This window comes from Gorilla gorilla, chromosome 2 (genome assembly GCF_029281585.2).
Source record: "Gorilla gorilla gorilla isolate KB3781 chromosome 2, NHGRI_mGorGor1-v2.1_pri, whole genome shotgun sequence".
NCBI lineage: Eukaryota > Metazoa > Chordata > Mammalia > Primates > Hominidae > Gorilla > Gorilla gorilla.
Window position 1 is genome coordinate 195,126,865 of NC_086017.1, and position 12,254 is coordinate 195,139,118.

The following is a 12,254-nucleotide window of genomic DNA, read 5'->3' on the forward strand; positions in this document are numbered from 1 at the left end:
CGAGGAAATGCAAAGGGGTGATCCCCGTGACAACCGAGCTGGAGGGCAGGGGTGCGGCAGCAGCCATCACCTACCTGCGCCCCTGCTCCAGGACAACCGCGCCAGCCGCTCAACCACGCTCCCGAGCATGAGCCCCGCAGCAAAACAAGCCTTTATAGCGGCATCGGCCGCCACACCGCGCAAGCGCGCTGCACAAAGCATGCCCAAGGCTGAAGGGAACTGTAGTCCTCCTTCCGAGTGCCCAGGGCTGCGGACGCGGCGAAGGACTACATTTCCCAGAAGCGCCGGTGACATCCCGGGGGCGGTGCGGGCTGCCCCTCTTCCCACCGAGCTCCCGGCTCCGTTCCATCCTTGCCCGTGCCTCTGCGAGACTGTCTGGAATCTTCTCCGGGGTCGTGTTCCCGGGGGGAGGCAGCCGGGAGGCTTAACCGTGGCCCTGTGTTCGCACACAGTGCTGTTCGTAGGCAGAGCAGTCCCGACCCTGCGTGGCCGTGCAGCTGCCAGAAAAGATCGTGAAGGTCATCGTAGCCCGCGTCTAACCCGTTGAGAGTCGTCAGGCCGGCCAGCCCCAGTTCTTATCTGTTGTGGCAGATACGATTGCTTGCTCATGGTTCGACCCTGCAGTCTGCGCAGATACCGCCTTTCTCAGTTTAACACCAACTGCCCATCAATGTCGCGCTGCCTGGTCTCTAGATAATAAAATGCCAGGATCACAGTCTTAGAAGTGGCAAGAGCCTTAGAAATGGTATGCTAACTCATCTTCTTTTTATAAATGAAACTGAGGCTCCCAGAAAGATTGATCCCTTTATTTCTCTGTTTCATCGGTACCTTCAGCATCATTAAATAAAAGCCACTGTTGAGTTCTTCCCTACCCTGTATCCGATGCTTTACATACCATTCTTGTTTCCTTTAATCTCCATTACAGCCCTATGAGTAGGTATTATGAGTATTTTTTTTTAAGGAGTCTGGCTGTGTTGCCCAGGCTGGAGTGCAATGGCGCGATCTCGGCTCACTGCAGCGTCCGCCTTCCGGGTTCAAGCAGTTCTCCTTGCCTCAGCCTCCCGAGTAGCTGGGATTACAGGCGTCCGCCACCACGCCCGGCTAATTTTCGTATTTTTTAAGTAGAGACAGGGTTTCGCCATATTGGCCAGGCTGGTCTCGAACTCCCGACGTCAGGTAATCCGCCCGCCTCGGCTTCCCAAAGTGCTGGGATTACAGGCGCGAGCCACCTCACCCAGCCGTATTTTTTTTAATTCAAAGATTAAAAAAGAAGAAGTAGAAGAGGAAGAGGAAGAAGGAGAAGGTAAAGTGACTTGTCCATCTTTATAACAACTAGCTAATTAGCTAGTGTGAAGACACTACTGTATCGTAAAGCAGCATATTCTTGCACACGGATTGATAGACCAATGCAATAGAATAAAGAGCCCCCAAACAGACTGGTGCATCCATGTAAATTGATCTGTGACAGAAAACCTTACGAATCCGTGGGGAAAGCAAGAAGAGTCAGTAAATAGTACTGGAACAATTGGTTATACATATGAAAAAACAATCAGGGATTACCGCTTCATACTACACAGAAAAAACCCATTTCAGGTAGATCAAACGCTTAAATGTGAAAGGGAAAACTTAAAAACTTTTAGAAGAAGATAGGAAATATCTTTATGAACTTGGGAGTAGGAAAGAACTTTTTAAACAAGAAACAAAAAAAAGGAAGAAAGATTGATAATTTTTGCCATATTAAAAGATGGCATAAATTGAAAAGATAAACCACAAGTTATAACTGACAAAGTTTTTGAGTAAAAAAATTCAAAATAATTTCTAAGTTCAGTAAGAAACGGCAGATAACCCAATAGGAAAATAGGTAAATGACATGAACAGACAGCTCACAGAATAGGAGACTTGAGCAGCCACTCAAATATGAAAAGACACCCAATCTCATTCATAATCAGGGAAATTGATTTTTTTTTTTTTTTTGAGACAGAGTCTTTCTCTGTCCCTCAGGTTGGAGTGCAGTGGTGCCACCTCAGCTCACTGCAACCTCCACCTCCAGAGTTCAAGGAATTCTCCTGCCTCAGCCTCTGGAGTAGCTGGGACTACAGACACCAGCCACCACACCCAGCTGATTTTTGTATTTTTCGTAGAGATGGGGTTTCACCATATTGGCCAGGCTGGTCTTGAACTCCTGACCTTATGATCTATCCACCTTGGCCCCCCAAAGTGCTGGGATTACAGGCGTGAGCCAACACGCCTGGCCTGGAAATGTAAATTAAAATAGTAATGAGATACCACCTCACCAAAGATTCTAGTACCTTCCAACAATGCCTCAAACACTGTAACACCCAAAACTGCAGATCTGATATCATATTTTTTAAAAAGCTTCTAAATCCCGCTGAAATACTTCATATATGTTGATTATAGTTTGTTTTTTATTAAAAAAGAATAGATGAACACCAGACAGCCGTGGTGGCAGGCTTCAATACACTGTAGTACTGTATTGGTCTGTCCAAGTATAGTCTGAGTGAAAGAATTATACTTACAAAATTACCCCCTCAAAATGTGTTTGTGTTGTGAACTGTTTAGAGGGGTGATACTTCCCAACCCTCAGGCAAGGGGGCTAGAGAATCTATGTTGCAGTGTAGAATTGTGTGTCTTTTCTTTCTTTTCTTTTTTATAGATCTCGGCTCACTGTAACCTCCACCTCCAGGGTTCAAGTGATTCTGATTCTCCTGCCTTAGCCTCCAGAGCAGCTGGGATCACAGGCATGTCCCACCACACCTGGCTAATTTTTGTATTTTTAATAAAGACGGGGTTTCACCATATTGTCCAGGCTGGTCTCAAACTCCTGAGCTCAAGTGATCGGCCCACCTCAGCCTCCCAAAGTGCTGGGATTACAGGCGTGAGCCACCGCGCCCGGCCAGAATTGTGGGTATTTCTAAATAATATTTATGTTGTGTAATGTACTAAACATATTCATTAAATATTTGGTGGAGATGCAGTGGAGCTAAAACAAACACGGTTCCAGCCCTCATGGGGCTTAGACTCCCAAATAAACACTAATCAAAATTTAAATGATAATTGTAGTAAGTGCAAGGAAAGGAGGTGTGTGTTTTGTCTGAAGGAAGTAGGAGTGTGTGAAGTGAAGACAGTGGAAGTGGGCAGCAGAGACAGCAGTTGAAGCAGAGGAAACAACGAAGACCAGGTTGTGGTAGAATGAAGCGAGCATCTCCAAACATGTAGATCTTGTTACAGGTCGTCAGGAGCAAAAGGCAACCACTAAAAAGTTTTAAAAGGGTGAATATGTTAGGAGTCAAGAAATTAAATTTACATTTTGGGGCCGGGCGTGGTAACTCACAGCTTGTAATCCCAGCACTTTGGGAGGCTGAGGTGGGTGGATCACCTGAGGTCAGGAGTTTGAGAACAACCTGGCCAACATGGTGAAACCGCATCTCTACTGAAAATACAAACTTTAGCTGGGCGTGGTGGCACACACCTGTCATCCCAGCTGCTCGGGAGGCTGAGGCACGAGAATCCCTTGAACCCAGGAGGCAGAGGTTGCAGTGAACCGAGATCTGGCCACTGCACTCCAGCCTGGGTGATAAAGCAAGACTCAGTCTCAAAAAACAAACAAAAAAACAGAAAAAAAAATGTATCTTTTGGAAACTGCACTGTGGCTGGCAGACTGGGAAAGAATTTGAGACCACTAGAATGGGAGAGAAGGGGCCACCTAGGAGTGACTGTTGTTATGTAGGAAAGAGATCATGGTGGCTTGGATTAAGGTTGTGATGGAAAAGATGGAGAGAAAAAGATGAACTCAAGAGAAATTTAAGAGGTGATATCAACAGAACATGTGGATAGATTAGATACAGGGCAATGAGAAAGAAATGTCAAGGGTAACACGTAGGTGGTTGTGGAACTGGATAGATGGTGGTCCGTTCATTGGCAGAAGTGCTCTACTGCAATAGCCTGACACCGTCCTCTACCTACCTTGTCTAGAGCTAACGTCACATGCTAACAGTCACCCCATATCCGCTATGGTACTCACGTTGAATTCTTCTAACAGTTATCAAGACTGAAGCTCCCTTTGCAGTTCAATTTTTCAATGAAAGGCATTTTCATGGAATAAGACCTTTTTTAAAGTTAGTTAATAAATCAAGTTTTATATTTGTTTTTTGTTTTGTTTGTTTGTTTGTTTGTTTGTTTGTTTTTTGAGACATTGTTTCGTTCTTGTTACCGAGGCTGGAGTGCAATGGCGCAGTCTCGGCTCACTGCAACCTCCGCCTCCCGGGTTCAAATGATTCTCCTGCCTCAGCCTCCCAAGTAGCTGGGATTACAGGCACCCACCACCATGCCCGGCTGATTTTTGTAGTTTTAGTAGAGACAGGGTTTCACCATGTTGGTCAGTCTGGTCTCAAACTCCTAACCTCAGGCGATCCGCCCGCCTCGGCCTCCCAAAGTGCTGGGATTTACAGGCGTGAACCACTGTGCCCGACCTAAGTTTTATATTTGACATCATGGAAACCATGTAGTGTGAAAGAATAATGCACTCTTTAATGGCCTCAGGCAAATTAGAAGACAAGAGAATTTAAGTTTTAAATAATGCCAGATGAAAGCCAGATGACATGACAGCATGTTATACAGCCAAAGGGTTCACATATTTTCATAGAGAAGCCAAGTCTTCCTAAAGTACACAGAAGTATAGGCATGTTATGAGCAGTCATGTTGCACATTCATCATTATAAAGGAAAGCATTGCACATTTCCTTTGTGGTAACAACTTCCCTTGTTATTTCATTGTTACATTACTTCATTAGTATGAAGTAGTTAGTATGAAGCGTTGCTTTTTAAATTTTTTTTTTCTTTTGAGACGGAGTTTCGCTCTGGAGTGCAATGGGGTAATCTTGGCTCACTACAACCTCCACCTCCCAGGTTCAAGCGATTCTCCTGCCTCGGTCTCCCTAGTAGCTGGGATTACAGGCGGATGCCACGACGCCCAGCTAATTTTTGTATTTTTAGTAGAGATGGTGTTTCACCATGTTGGTCAGGGTGGTTTCGACCTCCTGACCTCAGGTGATCTGCCTGCTTCGGCCTCCCAAAGTGCTAGGATTACAGGCGTGAGCCACCGTGCCTGGCCTGCTTTAAAAATTTTTTAAAGTACTGTTACATTGAGATGCACTATCAGATTCATTGGCCCAACAATAACAGATAGCTGTTCAAAAACTAGCTCCTTGTTAAAAACAGGAAAGAAATTGACAGCGATTATCTAATTTTAGCAAAACAATATTTGTAAATTAATTTTAACTTTATAGTGCTATAAGAACTATAAGCATAATGACTTTGCACACAGCTTTATGAACGGATTTATTTAAGTAATATTATAATGTAAATAAGAAGTCAACATCAGGGGTTTGAGAGAATTGTTTCTCTTAAAAGGGGTCTGAGCCTTATTTGAGTTAGGGAAACACTGGGCTATAAAATAAAAGCAAACCTTGGCTGGGTATGCAAGGTCTTCTGTGATCTGGCCCTCAAAATACCACTGCCTCATCTCCTGTCACTCTCCTAGTCAAACCTGAGGTCCTGCCAACACTGTATTTTCCGTGTTCTTATTCTAGCTGTTCCCTCTCTCCAGAACACCCTTCTAAATCTACTCAGCTAAAATAATAATCACAGCCCATAGGCAGGTCTTGGGATTTTAATCCTCCCAGAATGACAATTACTTACTTATTCAATGGAATAAAATGGTACAATATGTCTAACATCTCATGATGAGATGTATATGGAGAATTCTCCCACGTTGTATTGTGAAGAATGGACTGAGCACCCACTACCTGGGAATCAACAGGATCCCTCTAAGCCAGAGAAGCAGGACCAATAGTCCAGAAAAAACAGAGCCTTCTCCAAAAAACAGGACTTGTCAGACAGAATGGTCAATCCCAGTCATTCCCCAATACTTCTCTTAAGCGTTTTGCTTGATAAATATGGACTTTTGACCAGAAGAAGAGATAAACAACTTTGGTATAAAGGTTGTTATCCCTAGTAATCCCTCCCTCCTGCCCTCTCTCCCTCTGTTTCTTTCTATCTTTCTCTCTTTCTTTCTTGAGGCAATCTCACCCTATCACCTAGGCTGGAGTACAGTGACATGATCTCGGCTCACTGCAACCTCTGCCTCCTGTGTTCAAGTGATTCTCCTGCCTCAGCCTCTGGAGTAGCTGGGATTACATGCGTGCACCACCACGCCTGGCTAACTTTTGTATTTTTAGTAGAGACAGGGGTTTTGCCATATTGGCCAAGCTGGTCTCGAACTCCTGAGCTCAAGTGATCCGCCCACTTCGGCCTCCCAAAGTGCTGGGATTATAGGCGAGAGCCACCGCACCTGGCAGGCTGCAGTTTCTTTCAATCAAAACAATTCAATTGTTGAGACCCTGAGGAAAAAATGTGTATTCTTAAAACAGAAATCGTATACTTTATTGATTATAGGAGACCACCAGTGAGAAAAAATCAGCATTGCTTTTCAGCAACTAAAGTTGCCGTATAGGTGTATTTGATAAGTCGTGATACCAAAGCATCTTTTTAAACTTTCATCCTAATATTAGGTCTAGGTAGATGGCATGTGGCCTGCAGCTGTCAGGTCATTGATCTAAAGGAAAAGGGAAGAAAAGATTCCTCCTTGAGTCAGTCTAAGTTTAAATTGCTCAAGGATTCAGGGATTAAAATTTATGTCTATTTTACTTTCTACTTGCTTGCAGCTTATAGTTTTCAACAATCTTTAGGTTTTAAAATACTTATCAGGTTTTTAAAAATTTCTTCATTTATTTGTATATATGCTATTTGCATTTTATATTCTATATGTAGCATATTTGAGACAATTTTTTCAAGTTTTTTTCTAGATTCCTATTTACTTAAAACAGTATTTCCACAAAATAATCCATGAAATACTAGCCCTGCAAGATATTCTGAAAAAAATGGAGAATTTCCAAAATCAAAAAAGTTTGGAAAATTGTGTATATCATAGTCAAAAGTTACTTTAATATATTAGCTAGGCCAAGTGCAGTGGCTCATGCCTGTAATTTCAGCATTTTGGGAGGCTGAGGTAGGAGGATTTCTAGGAGCCCAGGAGTTTAAGACCAGCCTGGGCAACATAGTGAGACTCCATCTCTAAATACATATATATATATCATATATATATAATATATATTTATATATTAAATTATATATAATATATAATATATATTTTAAATATATAAATATAAATATATAATATATAAATATATATTTATATAAGCTAAATACTCTGAGAAATCCTGCAACAATGAAAGCTGATTAGTCTTGTTTAGTTCAGCATTTCTCAGACTTATTTGAACATTTTATCAGTCCATTTTCATACTGCTATGAAGAAACACCTGAGACTGGGTAACTTATAAAGAAAAAAGAGGTTTAATGGACTCAGTTCCACATGGCTGGGGAGGCCTTACAATCATGGTGGAAGGCAAAGGAAGGACAGAGGCATGTCTTACATGGCAGCAGGCAAGAGAGCGTGTGCAGGGGAACTGCCCTTTTTTAAGCCATCAGATCTCGTGAGACTTATTCACTATCAGGAGAACAGCACGGGAAAAACCTGCCCCCATGATTCAATTACCTCCCACCAGGTCCCTCCCACGACACGTGGGGATTATGGGAGCTACAATTCAAGATGAGATTTGGATGGGGACACAGCCAAACCATATCAAACATGAAATAACAAAAATAATATTTTAGAAACAGCATTTAACACCCTCTGGAATTAGTGTTTTACAGAAAATGCTTTGACAAATGCTTATCTAAAGTCACTTTTTAGGCTGGGTGCAGTGGCTCATACCTGTAATCCCAGCACTTTGGAGGCCGAGGTGGGTGGATCACCTGAGGTCAGGAGTTCAAGAGCAGCCTGACCAACATGGTGAAACCCCGTTGCTACTAAAAATACAAAAAATGAGCCAGGTGTGGTGGTGGGTGCCTGTAATCCCAGCTACTCGGGAGGCTGAGACAGACTTGAAACCAACTGGGAGGTGGAGGTTGCAGTGAGCCGAGATTGCGCCATTGCAATCCAGCCTGGGCAACGAGCGAAACTCCATCTCAAAAAATAAAATAAAATAGTCACTTTTTTTTTTCTCATTAAACTTTGTTTTAATGGGTCTCAAAATTCTGTGACAGATTTTTGGTCAAGTGTTTCAATTAAAAAGTACTAATTTTTAAAACTAATAATTTAAAACTGCCACACACACAAAAATAATACCAAAGTGGTCCACAAAGCATTCTTCTTTCCTTCTGAAGATTTTACGATGCATTGTTATCATTAACCAGTCTTTTACTATTAAACTTAAATGGCCAGTCGAAACGAACAGTTCTGAGACTGTTCTTCCACCACTGATTAAGAAGACCAGGGTGGCAGGTATTACAGATAACATTCATTTAGCCTTCTGAGCTTTCTGGGCAGGCTTGGTGACCTTGCCAGCTTCCGCAGCCTTTTTGTCCACTGCTTTGATGACACCCACGACAACTGTCTGTCTCAGATCATGAACAGCAAAGCGACCCACAGGTGGATAGTCTGAGAAGCTCTCAACAAACATGGGCTTGCCAGGAACCGTATCAACAATGGCAGCATCACCAGACTTCAAGAATTTAGGGCCATCTTCCAGTTTCTTACCAGAACAGCGATCAATTTTTTCCTTCTGCACAGGAAACTTGCATGCAATGTGAGCCATGTGGCAATCCAGTACAGGGGCAGAGCCAGCGCTGATTTGGCCTGAATGGTTCCAGATAGTCACCTGAGCAGTCAAGCCAGCTGCTTCCGTTGGTGGTTCGTTTTTGCTGTCACCAGCAACATTGTCATGACGAACATCCTTGACAAACACATTCTTGACACTGAAGCCCACATTGTCCCCATGAAGAGCTTCACTCAAAGCTTCATGGTGCGTTTTGACAGACTTTACTTCAGTTGTAACGTTGACTGGAGCAAAGGTGACCACCATACCAGGTTTGAGAATGCCAGTCTCCACTCAGCCAATAGGAACAGTACCAATACCACCAATTTTGTAGACATCCTGGAGGAGCAGGCACAAGGGCTTGTCAGTTGGACCAGTTGGTGGTAGGACGCAGTCCAGAGCCTCAAGCAGTGTGGTTCCACTGGCATTGCCATTGTTACCGGTGACTTTCCATCCCTTGAACCAAGGCGTGTTAGCACTTGGCTCCAGCATGTTGTCATCATTCCAACCAGAAATTGGCACAAATGCTACTGTGTTGGGGTTGTAGCCAATTTTCTTAATGTAGTGCTGACTTCCTTAACGATTTCCTTGTATCTCTTCTGGCTATAGGGTGGCTCAGTGTAACCATTTTGTTAACACCAACAATTAGTTGTTTCACACCCAGTGTGTAAGCCAGAAGGGCATGCTCTCGGGTCTGCCCATTCTTGGAGATACCAGCTTCAAATTCGCCAACACCAGCAGCAACAATCAGGACAGCACGGTCAGCCTGAGATGTCCCTGTAATCATGTTTTTGATGAAGTCTCTGTGTCCTGGGGCATCAATGATAGTCACGTAGTACTTGCTAGTCTCAAATTTCCACAAAAGAGATACCAATGGTGATGCCACATTCATGCTCAGCTTTCAGTTTATCCAAGACTGAGGCATACTTGAAGGAGCCCTTCTCCATCTCAGCAGCCTCCTTCTTAAATTTTTCAATGGTTCTTTTGTCGATGACGCCGCATTTGTAGATCAGATGGCCAGTAGTGGTGGACTTGCCTGAATCTACATGTCCAGTGACAATAATGTTGATATGCATCTTTTCCTTTCCCATTTGGCTTGGTAGTTTTCATGACACCTGTGTTCTAGCGGCAAACCTGTTGCGAAAAACAGTAATGTCACTTTATAAAAAAAGAAAAAAAAAACAACAACAAACTTTCCAAAGGGGCAGGGATTCTCCAGTGATAAAGAGTGATGCTGAGGACAGCAGAAGGGTGAATCCTATCAGTATCCAGCTGAGTGAGGCTAAGAGAAAAGGGCCTTATGCTTACAGGAACTGGGGTTGCTGCAGTCAACCCAGACATTTTAAGTTCAGAATATTCCATTTAGGCTGAAGCAACCTGGGCGATCTTAGGCTGGACAGGATAACTGTTACTGCCATTTTTACTGTTATTTCTGCTTCAATTTACTGCTATTAATTGCTTAAGATGGGCAAGGCACTATACATACATTATCTCAAACCACATAAGACTCCTGCAAGATAGATTTTACCCTCCCAGTTTTAGAGATAAGGAAACTGAGGCTGAGAGGGTGACATGATTCTCGTAGAAAGGATTTGGTCTTAGACATTTCTTACTGCATTGTGCTACCTCAATCTGTAAACCTTCATTGACGCGACTGCTCTCTCTTTGCTCTGTAAGCCACTTATTACTTTCCCTAAAGCCTTCCCTGCCAGAAATAATTCTAGAATAAAACAAGTTAAACCACTGATGAACTTGGCCCAATTAATCTTATCATATCTGGCTTCCATCATGAACCAATTAATTACATACATTAATCTGATAAGACCTATGATTACCTACACATGGAATGGTATTTTGAAATTACTTCCCAAGGCTATTTAAGAATCACTATTATAAAGACACATGCACGCATGTGTTCACTGCAGCACTATTCACAATAGCAAAGACATGAAATTGATCTAAATGCCCATCAATGATAGACTGGATAAAGAAAATGTGGTACACACACACCATGGAATACTATGCAGCCATAAAAAGGAATGAGTTCATGTCCTTTGCAGGACCATGGATGGAGCTGAGGGCCATTATCCTTAGCAAACTAACACAGGAACAGAAAACCAAGTACTGCATGTTCTCCCTTATAAGTACCAACTAAATGATGAGAACACATGGACACATAGAGGGGAACAACACACACTGAGGCCTATCAGAGGGTGGAGGGTGGGAGGAGGGAGAGGATCAGGAAAAATAACTAATGGGTACTAGGCTTAATACCTCGGTGATGAAATCATCTGCACAACAAACCCCCACGACACAAGTTTCCCTATATAACAAATCTGCACGTGTGCCCCTGAACTTAAAAGTTAAAAAAAGAGGCTGGGCGCGGTGGCTCATGCCTGTAATCCCAGTACTTTGGGAGGCCAAGGCGGGTGGATCATGAGGTCAGGAGATCGAGACCATCCTGGCTAACATGGTGAAACCCCATCTCTACTAAAAATACGAAAAATTAGCCATGCGTGGTGGTGGGCGCCTGTAGTCCCAGCTACTCAGGAGGCTGAGGCAGGACAATGGCGTGAACCCGGGAGGCGGAGCTTGCAGTGAGCGGAGATCTCGCCACTGCACTCTACCCTGGGCGACAGAGCAAGACTCCGTCTCAAAAAAAAAAAAAGTTAAAAAAAGAATCACACAAGAAATTCTTAACATTGAAAGCCAAAGTCAAACACCTACAGAGGCCAACCAGGTAACATAAATGAGGAGAGCTGCTCAGGAATAAGACAGGAGGGGTGATGGAGACTGCGGTGATCTAGAGTGAATATGAACCATCCAAAGGGTTTCACTACTTCTGAGCTTTGGAAGATTGTTGTCAAGCAGAAACGTGAGCCTCGTGTTGCTAGATCTTATTTTTCAAATGAAGCCAGAAACGGTTTTTATGTGAAATCTCAATGTTTAAGTGTTACACAACTAACTTTAAAAAAAGAGAAAAAAAAAAACACTAGCAGGGCCAAAAATAACATAAACTTTCAGGCTAATAGCTCATGACCTTTTCTTTAAAATCGTAAGTCAGCAGCCGGGTGCAGTGGCTCATGCATGTAATCCCAGCACTTTGGGAGGCCAAGGCAGGCAGATCACCTAAGTTTGGGAGTTCAAGACCAGCCTGACCAACATGGAGAAACCCCATCTCTACTAAAACAAAACACAAAAAATACAAAAAAATTAGCTGGGCGTCAGCCATCCCATTACTGGGTATATACCCAAAGGATTATAAATCATGCTGCTATAAAGACACATGCACATGTATGTTTATTGTGGCATTATTCACAATAGCAAAGACTTGGAACCAACCGAAATGTCCATCAGTGATAGACTGGATTAAGAAAATGTGGTACATATACACCATGGAATACTATGCAGCCATAAAAAAGGATGAGTTCATGTCCTTTGTAGGGACATGGATGAAGCTGGAAACCATCATTCTGAGCAAACTAGCAAGGACAGAAAACCAAACACCACATGTTCTCAC

General features: G+C 43.1%; 1 protein-coding gene and 1 pseudogene across 3 annotated transcripts in view; both read right to left on the bottom strand.

Annotated features, from left to right (window-relative positions):
• Positions 1 to 188, bottom strand: part of ABCC5 (ATP binding cassette subfamily C member 5) — a 97,299-nt gene extending 97,111 nt beyond the window's left edge. For all 3 annotated transcript variants that reach the window (XM_031009247.3, XM_019024294.3, XM_004038086.4), the window contains exon 1: positions 75 to 188. The gene's annotated coding sequence lies outside the window, so the exon portion shown is untranslated. The remainder of the gene's footprint in view (positions 1 to 74) is intronic.
• A 7,241-nt stretch (positions 189 to 7,429) lies between these two features.
• On the bottom strand, positions 7,430 to 9,850 carry LOC109026142 (putative elongation factor 1-alpha-like 3; annotated as a pseudogene).
• Positions 9,851 to 12,254: the final 2,404 nt, after the last annotated feature.